The sequence below is a fragment of the Garra rufa genome, chromosome 25, assembly GCF_049309525.1.
Source record: "Garra rufa chromosome 25, GarRuf1.0, whole genome shotgun sequence".
NCBI lineage: Eukaryota > Metazoa > Chordata > Actinopteri > Cypriniformes > Cyprinidae > Garra > Garra rufa.
Window position 1 is genome coordinate 717,127 of NC_133385.1, and position 16,300 is coordinate 733,426.

Sequence of the window (16,300 nt, forward strand, 5' to 3'; positions counted from 1 at the left end):
AGTAGCCTAAAACTTTTGTACAGCTGCTCTGCAACAATTTGTATTGTAAAAAGCGCTATACAAATAAACTTGAATTGAATTGAATTGAACAACAGCGGCGCTAGAATTGAGCCTTGTATGACTCCGCATGTCATGGACGTCCACTTAGACTTATGTTCTCCTATACTCACATAATAGCCTCTCCCTTCTAAGTATGACCTGAACCATTTGAGAACCATCCCAGAAAGCCCGACCCAGTTTTCCAATCTATCTAAAACAATGTTATGATCGACAGTGTCGAACGCAGCACTGAGATCTAGTAATACCAGCACTGATATTTTGCCAGAGTCTGAATTTAGGCGAATATCATTTATTATCTTTATGAGCGCTGTCTCTGTGCTATGATGTGGTCTGAAACCAGATTGGAAATGGTCCAGGTATCCATTTGAGTTTATGTAGTGATTCAGCTGATTGAAAACAACCTTTTCAATAATCTTGCTTATGAAAGGAAGATTTGATATTGGTCTATAGTTGCTCGATATGGTGTTATCAAGATTTTTCTTTTTCAGAAGGGTCCTAACAGCTGCAGTTTTCAGGGAGTTTGGAAAAATTCACCACTTTTAAGAGATCTGCTTCTAAACAGTTAAGCACACTTTTGAAAAAATATGTGGGAAGTGTGTCAAGGTGGCAGGTTGACGATTTGAGGTGCTGTACTGTTTCTTCCAAAATGTTGCTATCGACTGCAGTAGACATAATGACTTCTTTTTGAAATTGCGGTCGAATCTGTCTGATCTCTGCATAACTTGAGGGTGTGCTAATTGTCTTTCTGATATTATTGATCTTCTCAGAAAAGAAGGAAGCAAACTCATTGCACTTGCTGTCGGAGAGCAGTTCACTAGGGATCTGACTAGGGGGGGTTTGTTAGTCTCTCAACGGTAGCAAAAATAATAGCCCTTGTGCGACCTTATGGACATTTTTGTCCATTTCTGTTTTTTTGTTTGTTTTTTTGTTATAACTGTGTCTGTGTTAATGCCAACTGCATAAATCATGGCTCTGGTGTGTCTTTTTATTGAAATTTTAATATTTCACCCACATTTCCTTCATTTGACTATAAAATGATGCAATATTTGTTAATAGGCATTCATTCTATCGGCAAGGCTTCAAATTAAACATTTTTACCATTTTTTACTAGATTGTGCCATTTTATTCATTTCAAATTTGCCATATAAAAGAAATACTCACTTTTTTGTGTTTTCTGCTTGAGCATATTATAGTTTATTATAGAGTCAATTGGAAAAAATAATGCAGCTATAATTGTGTGGGTATGTTGGTAAGGATGTTAGAGTGTGGTTCGCACCCAATTATTTTTGGGGTGTAATTAGTTTGAAAGAGATTTATATATTTTTATTTATATTAATGTTTGGTCTAAATTTTCTCTGCATCTCCAGTATTTTGATCAGCAGACTGCAAAGTGCTAGTTAATGAGTTGATCTTAACGAGGTTTAATTAGTGTCGGCAGGTGTTTGACATCAATGAGAGACGTTAGAAAAGCTCCATTTGTTTCTGACTGGAAGAGAAAGGAGTCTGAGAGTGTGATGAGGAATGAGAGTCAATATTGAGTCAATGTGTGTTTGAAGAAAGACAAGATGAATGAAAGAAAAGAGTCAGAAAGATGCTCTTCTTTTGAGGGCTTGAGTTTGTTTGTTTTGTAGATTCAGTAGAGATGTGTCTCTTGATGTTTGGATGAAGTTCAGGCTTTCATCACACTCTTTTTCCAACAGAAGAGACTCCAGCGTGACTGTGATCAACACTGATCCGGATCATTGAGCAGCTCTCCTCACATTTCAGCATCATTTCACAATCATTACTGATCAATTGGGCCTTTATTTAAAACACTGGATATTTTACAATTAAAGTTTCCCTGTGCTCTCCCTGCTGAAAAAACCAGCATATGCTGGTTTTTTCAGCAGGGCTTGAAAACATATCAAGGAAAGCTGGTCTGTGTTGTCATTTTAAAACACCAAATGACAGAAATAAAGTTTAACACACTTAAGATAAATGCCATATAGGAGCAACCAGTGGGTTCAAAAGTTCATAGAAAGTTTTGAAGTTTCACAAGCTTGAGGTCAGAGTATCTATTCACAGTTAATCTTTGAAGATCACAAGCATAAAGGACCTAAAAGACACAGATGAGACCAAGTTGAGGCTAGTTTAGACTTCATGTGGGACTACAGAAGCACTCAGTCAAACAAGACTAAAACTGAAAAAACACCAGAACCAGGCAGACCTAAGAAAACAAGTTTATTAAATTAAAAGCATTCACATTCAATGGGATTGGACATTGTTGCTGATGTTCCTGCGGGTCTTTGGTCTTCTTAGACAGTAGCTTCACCCGCTGAGATCAACACTCGCTCAAGACCGCGTTCAGCTCTTCATCTTTGCCCTTTTTTCTCTTTAAGCTGGTATTACTTTTATTAAGATCAATACATAAACAGGGCAGGGAGATAAAAAAAAAAAAACATTCATATAATAAGTTCATTAAAATCAGGGGTAATAAATTAAGACAATGAGGGGAGGGGGTCAAAACAAAGCTAAATAAATAAATAAAATCCATTGATTGAAAAACACTCAGTAGTGGAGACCTGGGGAAAGAAGAGAAAAGAGTCTCAAATAAGTTCTGCACACTTTGTTGAACAGGTCCAGTAATGTAGAAACTTTAATTAGTATTGTGATTTTGGTTTGTATTGTGGAAAGCGCTCTACAAAACAAACAAACTCTGGGGATCATATCAGCTGAACATCACAGGAGCAGAGAGAAACGCGGAGCTCAAACTGAGTTTCTGTCTGAGTGGAGACTCTTTGAATTCTACGACTGATTCTCAATCTCCATGTTGCTAGAGCTTCCTGTTTCTCTCTCTGTCATGCATCTCTCACTCTTACGATTCATCTTTGAGCGAATGATGTTATATATTTGTCTAAATTAAAAATGAATTGGATTCTCATTGTCTAATTGTGTGAAAAATGATACATTTTTACCTGACAAACATTTATTCTGATATCTTCAGAAATCATTATGACTAGTAAGAACGTCTCCTGAGACTTCCTGATTCCTGTCTATTGATGATGTTAACAAATTGTGGGGGAAAAGACCAAGTAAACTATACTTTTTGTTTAGAGCAAGCAGTAAGCGGCTGACAAAGAGGAAATTAGTCACCTACAACCTCTGAGTAAAACCACGAGATCGGCACCAAACTCAAATGAGACATTAGGTCCCCCAATGAACAAATAATTGAAAATGTGGAATGTCTAGAATAATCACATATTTAAAGTAATTCATAATCGATACTTGTGAACACCTTTGATTAGAAATAGTCTAAATTTAATGATCACTTGAAATTGGAGTCAGATTAAGACGGAGCTAGATTAAAATTTTAATATTATTATATTTAATATTAAAAAATTAACCTTCAACCAGATCGCTGGACTTTCGGGCCATTGAGTGAATCCTTTCAACACTATTGCACATTCCATTCGTACAGCAGAGTAGAAATACCTTAAAATAAAGTCTACAACAATTAATATATACTAACGTTAATAACTATTCAAGACAAATCAAATATTCCACTCCTTCAAGATATTAACCGCAGAGGGATTGTTGGCCGTGGAACTGTAGGGTTTATTGGAGTTACACTCATTTCCATTTATTTTACCACTCTAGGTACTTCCTGTCCAAAGCTTTTGCTTCTTTCTTTCCTGTTTCCCAGAATGGTTTCCTAGAACTATCCTAGCTGAATGTTCTTGATTAGGTCCTGATATATTGACCCAATAACTTAATGACAGTTCAATTCTTCTAAGTTCTAAAGGCATTTCTCCCACTTCCATTTGTCTTAAATCACCAAATGACAGCAGTAGAAAATGATACAATGCTTCTGTTTTTAATATTTAAGGAAAGATTAAAACAAACACACACACACACACACACACACACACACACACACACACACACACACACACACACACACACACACACACACACACACAGAGAGAGAATGTCCAAAATTATTACAAAATTTATAATAAAAAAAAAACTTCTGTGTCCTCACATCTGAAAATGAAATGGAATCAGAAACACAAGATCATTATTTGCTCACCAGAAGGAAAACTGAATTTGTGTGTGAGAGAGTGTGTATGTGAGTGTACCAGAGGCCTCTCCTCGTCTCTATTCTTTCTGTTTTTCTGCTGTAAACAGAAATGGAATGGAGCTTCAATGTTAAACATGTTTCTGACAGCAGATATAAAGCTTCAGGATCAGGGTTATGTTTGTGTGTGTGTGTGTGTGTGTGTGTGTGTGTGTGTGTGTGTGTGTGTGTGTGTGTGTGTGTGTGTGTGTGTGTGTGTGCCAGAGGCCTCTCCTCCTCCTCGTCTCTCTCCTCTCGCTCCTGCTCCCCTAGGAGGATTGCCACTGCCATCTCTGCAGCATTGTCCTTCGCCTCCTTAATGTTGGAGGCAGTAGCTGATGTGAAGGTCTGCTCCCCCATCACCACTTGGAAGGTAAAGCTGAGAGACAGGGACACATGAGATGAAACCCCAGATCTTGATGACAGTGAGGACACAAGAGCTGCTTTTCCAGCGTCAGGCCAGTGAGAGCAGGACTAACAGTTAGAGCTAATGGGGAAAAACAATTCCTATTTGAAACACAATTAACTCTAAGGAAAGGAAAGGAGGCGAGTTGTGGCCAACTATTGAGAGACTTTTTATTTTTATTTTTTTATTATTATTAATGTAGCTGCAAAGTCCTGAATTTACTTTGTGGGCAGGAAAAAAGATCGGTTCATACTCGTCAGAACAATCCATAAAAAAAAACATAAGTTTGCAAATCCAGTTAGTTCCTTTAATCCTATAGTTTTACATTTGGTAACCCTTTAGTTTGTGTTTCCTTGAACGTTTAAACACCGGTGTGTGTGTGTGTGTGTGTGTGTGTGTGTGTGTGTGTGTGTGTGTGTACCTCCTTGAATGGGAGGGGCCCGTCTCGCCCACCCGCAGGACCCTACATTCTGTCCCCATCTCAGCTGCAAAAGACATTGAATGCCTGCACAAATGCTTCAGCATTTTCGGCCGTCCTCTGCATGGTCTCTAGTACAGAGAGAGAAACTCTAGATTATATCATGAGAAAATGAAGCTGATTGCACTGTTTGTCCTCTTTTAAACCTTGTGCAATCTTATCCATATTTTTGGCCTTTTTATATATAATTGTGCCTGTATTAATTCTAACTGCATACATTTTGCAGGGTTGTTTTTTTTAAGTTGCCAGTCAAGTTTAGTGTTTTGGCTGATTTTTTTTCTTTTGAATTTTTTTGTTTTATTATTATTATTTATTTTTTTTTTTGCTTTAAAGCATTGTATTTTTAATAAACACTTAAATGTAGGTAGGTTTCATTGAAACATTAGAGCAAAAAGCTGTGAAAATTGCATATTTCTCAAATAATACATCTGGATCATATTCAGTATTATCAAAGCAAATGTACATGAGTACTCCTAAAGTTTTCACTGATCAGCTGTTAGTGTTGATGGATCATTTCTGGGTCTCAAAACCCTGGACTTTTGGTCGTGCCTAAGATAGCAAAGTCCACTAAAGGAGGGAGAGATTTTTCACATTTGACATCTGGATTAAAGACTCTTTAGCCAAGCGTTCACATAATGCATCTCATAACCTTGTACTTCAGCTAGATCTGATCAAACACACATTAGCATTCTTTTGCTTGGTTTAATTTCTCTCTAGTTGTTTTTGTGTTTCTGCCATGGGAGGTAGATCTGAGATGACTGCACACCTGAGAAGACAGTTTCCTTTAAAGGGGTCATGCACTTATAAATAAGTTATTTGATCTGAAATGTGTGTTGGGAGTGTGTGTACACAACCAGCCTAGAATGACAAAGATCCACTCAGTAGTTTTCTTTTAATTTAGTCAAATAATTAGCTCCCGCTCAAATCAAGCCATTCTCAGATGTCTGTCGGTGTGGCGTCATTAACTAACGGCAGGATATTTACTGTGTGTTTCTGCCATATGGACATCACCTTGATATAGTCACCACTGATAATTTACTCCTAAATATAATGTAGAAACTTTTATAATATAATGTAGAAATTTTCTGTGAAGCAGCTTTTTTATTGTGAAAATCGCTCTACGAAACAAACAAAAACAAAAATATCAGCTGAACATCACAGGAGCAGAGAGAAACGTGGAGCTCAAACTGAGTTTCTGTCTGAGTGGAGACTCTTTGAATTCTACGACTGATTCTCAATCTCCATGTTGCTAGAGCTTCCTGTTTCTCTCTTTGTCATCAGACTCTGGCTGTGCTTTTACTGCGGCTCTCACCTGTTCCTCATCTTCTGTCCTTTTGATAGCATCCAGGGCGTTCTGGGCCGCTGCCTCCGGTGCTTTTTTTTTGCTATTTCCCACTCCTGGTGGGTAAACTTCCTCGCCGACTCTCACACTAAATCTGACAGAGAGAAAGAAAAGGGAGGAGAAAGATGTGAGTCAGACAGGAACAGCACAAGCTTTCACACACTTGACCATATTTGACCCTTTCCACATTTGGCTGACGTCTCTATTGTCAGTAAAAACTCAACCCATTTGTTATCCTTCCACTTACTAAGAAAAACATCTTACCGCAGATGACTTGTATCATTGCCCAGCCATTGCTCAGACTCTGCCGTTAGCGCGGGTGAGTTTGAATTTTGGCGCATGCGCAGTAGCGGTATTGTGACATACGCACTCAATCGCTCATGTATTTTAATGAAATGCTTTTTAGTTCATTGATGATGACAGCACATATGGACAAACAGTTACATGAAGTGTTTTCCCCTCAATAACTCCATAATACATTCGTTTCAATACAAGTAACTAGTACATTGGCATTTTTTGAACAGGTTATATATTCATCTGTATTTTTTCCCCAGAAAACTGAATTGAAACAATAAAGTTAAGCAAAAAAATATTTTGTTATGTGATTTACAATAAGCAGTATCTTTTAGGCATAAATGGTTAATAAACTTGCATAAATTCAATATATACATTGGTAATTTTGATATATATTGTTAACATATATGGTCTTATCATATAATACAATATACAATTTTTATATATATTGTAAACATATATGGTAATAACATGCAATACCATATAAAAGTTGACCATATATATACTTTCAATATATGTTTATATACAAATTGTACTATGGGAAATTCATATATGTAATAAACATATATCTACATATATCCAGAAGATGTATATATGTGATAATAATATATTGCCCTATATTTAACATATATGAGAGTAGCACTTCTGATATAGGGACATATATGTCATATATTACATTTCGGTATGGGTAGTCACCACTGATAATCTACTCCTAAATAAAATGCAGGAACTTTAATTAGTATTGTGATTTTGGTTTGTATTGTGAAAAGCGCTCTACAAAACAAACAAACTCTGGGGATCATATCAGCTGAACATCACAGGAGCAGAGAGAAACGCGGAGCTCAAACTGAGTTTCTGTCTGAGTGGAGACTCTTTGAATTCTACGACTGATTCTCAATCTCCATGTTGCTAGAGCTTCCTGTTTCTCTCTCTGTCATCAGACTCTGGCTGTGCTTTTAGTGCAGCTCTCACCTGTTCCTCATCTTCTCTCCGAATGGTATCCATGGCGATCTTTGCCTGTCCTGTCAGACAGGAACAGCACAAGCTTTCACACACTTGACCATATTTGACCCTTTCCACATTTGGCTGACGTCTCTATTGTCAGTAAAAACTCTTGTTTGACTGAGAGAGAGTCGGGATGAGCATCAACAATTCTTATGTGACACAGAAAATGCGGATGGGAATAAATGTTTGAAACCTTAGGACAAATCTAGCCTTTGGTATTTTTGTCTGGTTTCTACTCAGAATATCTAAAGATTCTTAAATCGAGATGCATTCATTAGAAAGCAACATTATGTAAGATATTTTGTCTTGTTTTCTGGATTTTGCTTTAAAGTTGTCATCGGATACCCATTTTCCACAAGTTCATATGATTGTTTGGAGTCTTAATAAAAAAGTCAATAATATACTTTGGTTAAAAATTCTCAATAGTAGTGTAAAAAACACACCTTTACCTTGACAAAATCGGCTCTGCATAATATCAACTCATTTTACTGCATGGCCCCTTTAAATGCAAATGAGCTCTGCTCGCCCCGCCCCTCTCTGCCTGAGACGTGATGTTTACTTTAGCCGCATTTAGCAGCAGAATGTACCAACAAGCACATTATTAAAGGGGTCATCGGATACTAAACTCATTTCTCCATTTTGTTTGAAGATTAATGCGTGTTGTAGAGCTGCACGATTCTGAATAAAATGAGAATCACAATTTTTTTGCTTAGAATAAAGATCACGATTCAGGAGAACTTTATTTTAAAGATTTACTCCTGAACATTAGGTTATCAAACAGCAGTAAAATAGAAGTAAAATAAGACATAATAAACTTTTTATTGAATTTATTTTGCTTTTAAATATAAAGAATGTAATGTAAAGAAAAAAAATCACCATTAAACATTAAAAAAATAAACAAAGGTATTATGTCAGAGTAAAGTGAGTTAAAGATTCTTAGCTATAAACACCAGTCTATCAACACTTTATGGCTGTCACTGTTTACTCTGTGGGATGCCCAAGTTTACTTCACCATTTTACAAATAAATCCTAATCTAATCATGACAAACCATTTATGGTTGGAAAGGTCTAAGGCTCCTAAAGAGATATTTGACTTTTTTTGTTACAAATTAAGTAGGAAAAATAATTTATGACAAGAGTGCACCTCAAAAATCTACTTCATAACAGGAGTTCTGACCTTTTTCACAACAGATTTCCTTGTTGCCTTTTTCCCCCATTACACTTTAGAAATAAGAAATTATATATCAGATGAAAACTTAATTTCAAAATTCATCCTTTGAAAGCCATTTTAAAATCAGACATTGCATTAACATGGACAATGTACATAAATCAGTTACAAAATGTTTTTGTCCATGAATTCTAAAGATGTAAGTTTCAATTCTTCATTTTCACATCTCTGTTCAAAAATGGCAGTAACAGTTAAGGGGTAATGGATCGTCATGCTCATAATGTTTCCATTGCTCTGCTGGTCCATAAATCTGGCACGATCAAAGTACTACTCTTTCAATGTTCAAACTGCAAATAGAGACCAAATTTTTCAAGCATGATACAGAGCTATCTACACAACTAATTATAGCTCACATACTAATAACAGCCTAGATATTTTATGAAGCCTAATTTGTGCGCAATGGCGAGTCGCTCTCTAAACGCAGGATATTAATATTCATTTTATTCATCAACAATCATTTTAACGATCGCGCAAAACTCTCGGCGGCGTAGAGCCTGCATTCTACAATACAAGAGATTACTTTAACAAAACCATCTGAAAGTGTGTGGACACCAACGGGATTTTGAAAAGTGTGTCTTCAGTGGAAATGACTCTGTGTGAGTGGAACTCTGCCGCTGAGTTATCATCTGATGTGAATGAATGCCGCGTTGAACAGTATATGGACACGGAGGCGCCATGAATTGCATCTGACAGACTGTGGGCTGTAGCACGAAATATAGTATATTTCTTCAAAAGCAGATTGTAAAGGTCTTTTAATTGTCCAACATCAAAAATCGTCATATCACACACCCCTGATAGTAATGCAGTTTGTGCAGATCCGGAACAGAGTTTGGTTGAGAGAAATAAACGTCCGGTTCCTAGTTCAGCGGAGCGTAGTGTCAGAGACAGAGTGATTGACGGCTAATATCTCAAATCTTCATTAAATGTAATAAAGTAAAGATGAAGTTTAAATGGTTATGTAATGTTGGAGAGAACGGTGAACCTGTCACTGCATCAGCTCACAGCAGTCTGTGCGGTAGTTAGGCTAGAGAAAGTTTAGTAAAATATAAATTAAATATAATTTGCTGAATCGTTTAAATGCTGGATTAAGATCGTGTGGGGGGTCGAATCGAGATCGCCATCTTTTAACGATTAATTGTGCAGCTCTAGTATACGACGTATACCTGCGTATCATGTAGACTACACCACTGCATAAAACCCCACTGCAAATGTTTTATTGGACCTGTAATACACCAAATGCAATAAAAACAATAAAATACCATTACATATAAAGTGTTTATATAACATGTGGTTTTCAAAATATTGCATATTAATTTGCAGGGCTTGTTTTGTTGGCAATAAGGGACTACACTACTCATCCTTTAATTACACAAATGACTCGTTTAAAATGTCTACAAGTTGATAAAATTATCTGAGATCAGAGAAAAGCCAGGGGCTTTGGTTCAATGGTTGGGGGCTGGGGGCTGATCTCAATGAACTCTCATGATTCACTGGTTTACACGGATCGCCAAACGCATTTACCCCAGCAGCAGTCAGAACTATGGTTTTAGGCAATAAACACTGAGTTTGTGTCATTAATATTGAGTATTCAGTGATGTGGAAAAGAGGCTGATCTTCATTCTGCTTTACTTCCGTGTGATGGAAACACTAAAATATGAAAAACCACAGGAGTTGAACGGGGTCCATAATGTGACAAATGAACGGTTTCTTCCTTTATCTGACTGGAAAACAAATGATGTGAAGATCAAATGGGAATGATAAACATGAATGTGATCTGATCAATCCTGCAGGACTAAAGATGTGATGCTCACACTAGCAGTGCAGTCAAGAGCCTCAACGCCAGATTGACTTTACTGATGATCAACAGTTTACAGAAACAGCAGCTGTCCAGAGAAACTTCAGCTCAGAGCTAGATGTGTTACCTGGGGTTATGATCCGGACCCTCCTTGCTCTCCTCAACAAACTTCACTTCCTTGCCTTTTTTCTGGCCGTAAGAGAATATTTGTGAAATGACGTCCATTTTTTTTCTTTTTTCCCTCCGTTTTCGCTCACTCTTCTTTTATAGATGTTCTGTTGGCGGATGGCATACAACTTTTATGTGCATTACCGCCACCTAGTGATTAGGAGTGTGTATCAGGATCATAAACTGAGTTAACTGTATTCTATTACATAAACCAGTGTCCTTTAAATACTGCAATAGCCCTTGTGCGACCTTATGGACGTTTTTGTCCATTTCAGTTTTTTTGTTTGTTTTTTTGTTATAACTGTGTCTGTGTTAATGCCAACTGCATTAATGCCACGGCTCTGGTGTGTCTTTTTATTGAAATTTTAATATTTCACCCTCATTTCCTTCAAAAAATAATTTTACTCTTTGTACAAAAAATACTCACACTCAGGACCTTAATGACAAAAATGTCCACATTGAAACCCTTTAAAACTGCAATTTTTTTAACCCAGGGCCATTTGACTATAAAATGACGCAATATTTGTTAATAGGCATTCGTTCTATCGGCAAGGCTTCAAATTAAACATTTTTACCATTTTTTACTAGATTGTGCCATTTTATTTATTTATTTATTTCAAATTTGCCATATAAAAGAAATACTCACTTTTTTGTGTTTTCTGCTTAGGCATATTATAATTTATTATAGAGTCAATTGGAAAAATAATGCAGCTATAATTGTGTGGGTATGTTGGTAAGGATGTTAGAGTGTGGTTTGCACCCAAATTTTTATTTTATTTTTTGGGTGTAATTAGTTTGAAAGAGATTATGTTTTTGTTTATATTAATGTTTGGTCTGGATTTTTACTGGATTTCCAGTGTTTTGATCAGTAGACATTGCCAGCGATTCCAAACACTGATTTATTTGGGTTTAATTGATTAAAGGTTTTGGGAGAGCTCTGTTTCTCCATCACTAAGTGAAGTGCTAGTTAATGAGTTGATCTTAACGAGGTTTAATTAGTGTGAGCAGGTGTTTGACATCAATGAGAGACGTTAGAAAAGCTCCATTTGTTTCTGACTGGAAGAGAAAGGAGTCTGAGAGTGTGATGAGGAATGAGAGTCAATATTGAGTCAATGTGTGTTTGAAGAAAGACAAGATGAATGAAAGAAAAGAGTCAGAAAGATGCTCTTCTTTTGAGGGCTTGAGTTTGTTTCTTTTGTAGATTCAGTAGAGATGTGTCTCTTGATGTTTGGATGAAGTTCAGACTTTCATCACACTCATTTTCCAACAGAAGAGACTCCAGCGTGACTGTGATCAACACTGATCCGGATCATTGAGCAGCTCTCCTCACATTTCAGCATCATTTCACAATCATTACTGATCAATTGGGCCTTTATTTAAAACACTGGAGATTTAACAATTCAGGTTTCACTGTGCTCTTGAAACCATATCAAGGAAAGCTGGTCTGTGTTGTCATTTTAAAGCACCAAATGACAGAAGGTTTAACAGACTGAAGATAAATGCCATATAGGAGCAACCAGTGGGTTCAAAAGTAGAAAGCATTACAACTTTTTGAGGTTTCACAAGCTTGAGGTCAGAGTATCTGTTCACAGTTAATCTTTGAAGATCGCAAGCATAAAAGGACCTAAAAGACACAGATGAGACCAAGTTGAGGCTAGTTTAGACTTCATGTGGGACTACAGAAGCACTCAGTCAAACAAGACATCTCTTCCATGATGGACACACTTATTTCACTCTTTACTTCACTTATACACAGACATACAGAGATATGATTTGACATGAAATGATTTTATTAAGATCAATACATAAACAGGGCAGGGAAAGAAAAACATTCATTTAATAAGTTCATTATCAGGATAAAGAAGGGGTAATAAATGAAGACATGAGGGTAGGGGGTTAAAACAAAGTAAAAAAAAAAAACCAATAATAAATAAAAATAAAATCCATTGATTGAAAAACACTCAGGAGGGGAGACCTGGGGAAAGAAAAGAGAAGAGTCTCAAGTTTGTTCTGCACACTTTGTTGAACAGGTCCAGTAATGTAGAAACTTTAATTAGTATTGTGATTTTGGTTTGTATTGTGAAAAGCGCTCTACAAAACAAACAAACTCTGGGGATCATATCAGCTGAAGATCACAGGAGCAGAGAGAAACATGGAGCTCAAACTGAGTTTCTGTCTGAGTGGAGACTCTTTGAATTCTACGACTGATTCTCAATCTCCATGTTGCTAGAGCTTCCTTTTTTAAAAAAATATATACTAATGTTAATAACTATTCAAGACAAATCAAATATTCCACTCCTTCAAGATATTAACCGCAGACGGATTGTTGGCCGTGGAACTGTAGGGTTTATTGGAGTTTCACTCATTTCCATTTCTTTTACCATTCTAGGTACTTCCCATCCAAAGCTTTTGATTCTTTCTTTCCTGTTTCCGAGAATGGTTTCCTAGAACTATCCTAGCTGAATGTTCTTGATTAGGTCCTGATATATTGACCCAATAACTTAATGACAGTTCAATTGTTCTAAGTTCTAAAGGCATTTCTCCCACTTCCATTTGTCTTAAATCACCAAATGACAGCAGTAGAAAATGATACAATGCTTCTGTTTTTAATATTTAAGGAAAGATTTAAAAAAAACACACACACAATGTCCAAAATTTAGACAATTTATTTTACAAAAAAAAAAAAAAACTTCTCCGTGTCTTCACATCTGAAAATGAAATGGAATCAGAAACACAAGATCATTATTTGCACAGCAGAAGAAAAACTGAATTTGTGTGTGAGAGAGTGTGTATGTGAGTGTACCAGAGGCCTCTCCTCGTCTCTAGTCTTGTTTCTCTTTTTCTGCTGTCTGCTGTAAACAGAAATGTAATGGAGCTTAAGTGTTAAACATGTTTCTGACAGCAGATATAAAGCTTTAGGATCAGGGTTTTGTTTGTGTGTGTGTTTGTGTTTGTGTGTGTGTGTGTGTGTGTGTGTGTGTGTGTGTGTGTGTGTGTGTGTGTGTGTGTGTGTGTGCCAGAGGCCTCTCCTCCTCCTCCTCCTCCTCCTCCTCCTCCTCCTCCTCTCCCTCCTCCTCCTCCTCTCTCTCTCCTCTCTCCCCTGCTCCCCCAGCAGGATAGCCACTGCCATCTCGGCAGCATTATCCTTCGCCTCCTGTATGGAGGAGGCAGTAGCGGGTGGGAAGGTCCGCTCCCCCATCCTCTTGTTCCTTTTCCCTCTCTCTCTCCTCTCTCTCCTGCTCCCCCAGCAGGATAGCCACTGCCATCTCGGCAGCATTATCCTTCGCCTCCTGTATGGAGGAGGCAGTAGCGGGTGGGAAGGTCCGCTCCCCCATCCTCTTGCTCCTTTTCCCTCTCTCTCTCCTCTCTCTCCTGCTCCCCCAGCAGGATAGCCACTGCCATCTCGGCAGCATTATCCTTCGCCTCCTGTATGGAGGAGGCAGTAGCGGGTGGGAAGGTCCGCTCCCCCATCCTCATGCTCCTTTTCCCTCTCTCTCTCCTCTCTCTCCTGCTCCCCCAGCAGGATAGCCACTGCCATCTCGGCAGCATTATCCTTCGCCTCCTGTATGGAGGAGGCAGTAGCGGGTGGGAAGGTCCGCTCCCCCATCCTCTTGCTCCTTTTCCCTCTCTCTCTCCTCTCTCTCCTGCTCCCCCAGCAAGATTGCCACAGCAAGTTCTACGGCGTGGTACTTAGCCTCCTTGATGGAGGAGGCAGTAGCGGGGGGGAAGGTCCGCTCCCCCATCCTCTTGCTCCTTTTCCCTCTCTCTCTCCTCTCTCTCCTCTCTCTCCTGCTCCCCCAGCAAGATTGCCACAGCAAGTTCTACGGCGTGGTCCTTAGCCTCCTTGATGGAGGAGGCAGTAGCGGGTGGGAAGGTCCGCTCCCCCATCCTCTTGCTCCTTTTCCCTCTCTCTCTCCTCTCTCTCCTGCTCCCCCAGCAAGATTGCCACAGCAAGTTCTACGGCGTGGTCCTTAGCCTCCTTGATGGAGGAGGCAGTAGCGGGGGGGGAAGGTCCGCTCCCCCATCCTCTTGCTCCTTTTCCCTCTCTCTCTCCTCTCTCTCCTGCTCCCCCAGCAAGATTGCCACAGCAAGTTCTACGGTGTGGTCCTTAGCCTCCTTGATGGAGGAGGCAGTAGCGGGTGGGAAGGTCCGCTCCCCCATCCTCTTGCTCCTTTTCCCTCTCTCTCTCCTCTCTCTCCTCTCTCTCCTGCTCCCCCAGCAAGATTGCCACAGCAAGTTCTACGGCGTGGTCCTTAGCCTCCTTGATGGAGGAGGCAGTAGCGGGGGGGAAGGTCCGCTCCCCCATCCTCTTGCTCCTTTTCCCTCTCTCTCTCCTCTCTCTCCTCTCTCTCCTGCTCCCCCAGCAAGATTGCCACAGCAAGTTCTACGGCGTGGTCCTTAGCCTCCTTGATGGAGGAGGCAGTAGCGGGTGGGAAGGTCCGCTCCCCCATCCTCTTGCTCCTTTTCCCTCTCTCTCTCCTCTCTCTCCTGCTCCCCCAGCAAGATTGCCACAGCAAGTTCTACGGCGTGGTCCTTAGCCTCCTTGATGGAGGAGGCAGTAGCGGGGGGGGAAGGTCCGCTCCCCCATCCTCTTGCTCCTTTTCCCTCTCTCTCTCCTCTCTCTCCTCTCTCTCCTGCTCCCCCAGCAAGATTGCCACAGCAAGTTCTACGGTGTGGTCCTTAGCCTCCTTGATGGAGGAGGCAGTAGCGGGTGGAAAGGTCCGCTCCCCCATCCTCTTGCTCCTTTTCCCTCTCTTTCTCCTCTCTCTCCTCTCTCTCCTGCTCCCCCAGCAAGATTGCCACAGCAAGTTCTACGGCGTGGTCCTTAGCCTCCTTGATGGAGGAGGCAGTAGCGGGGGGGAAGGTCCGCTCCCCCATCCTCTTGCTCCTTTTCCCTCTCTCTCTCCTGCTCCCCCAGCAGGATAGCCACTGCCATCTCTGCAGCATTATCCTTTGCCTCCTGAATGGAGGAGGCAGTAGCGGGTGGGAAGGTCCGCTCCCCCATCCTCTTGCTCCTTTTCCCTCTCTCTCTCCTCTCTCTCCTCTCTCTCCTGCTCCCCCAGCAAGATTGCCACAGCAAGTTCTACGGCGTGGTCCTTAGCCTCCTTGATGGAGGAGGCAGTAGCGGGGGGTGAGGTCCGCTCCCCCATCCTCTTGCTCCTTTTCCCTCTCTCTCTCCTCTCTCTCTCTCTCTGTGTGCGCATGCGGGAGCGAGTGAGCAGAGCGTGGTGTGTGAGGAGTGTGAGCGGTTTGTCTGTGAGTTTTTTCATTCTTTCTATCTTTTCTATCGATTCTAAGAAAGTATCTGGAGGTTTGTTTGTGGAGTGGTACTCTTAGAGTAGGGTAAGGACGGAGCTGCCGGTCAGCGTTTGCTGAGTGGGATGGCGGCGTCTGGAGGGGTTTCGCTGGAACAACTAACCAGGCGGCA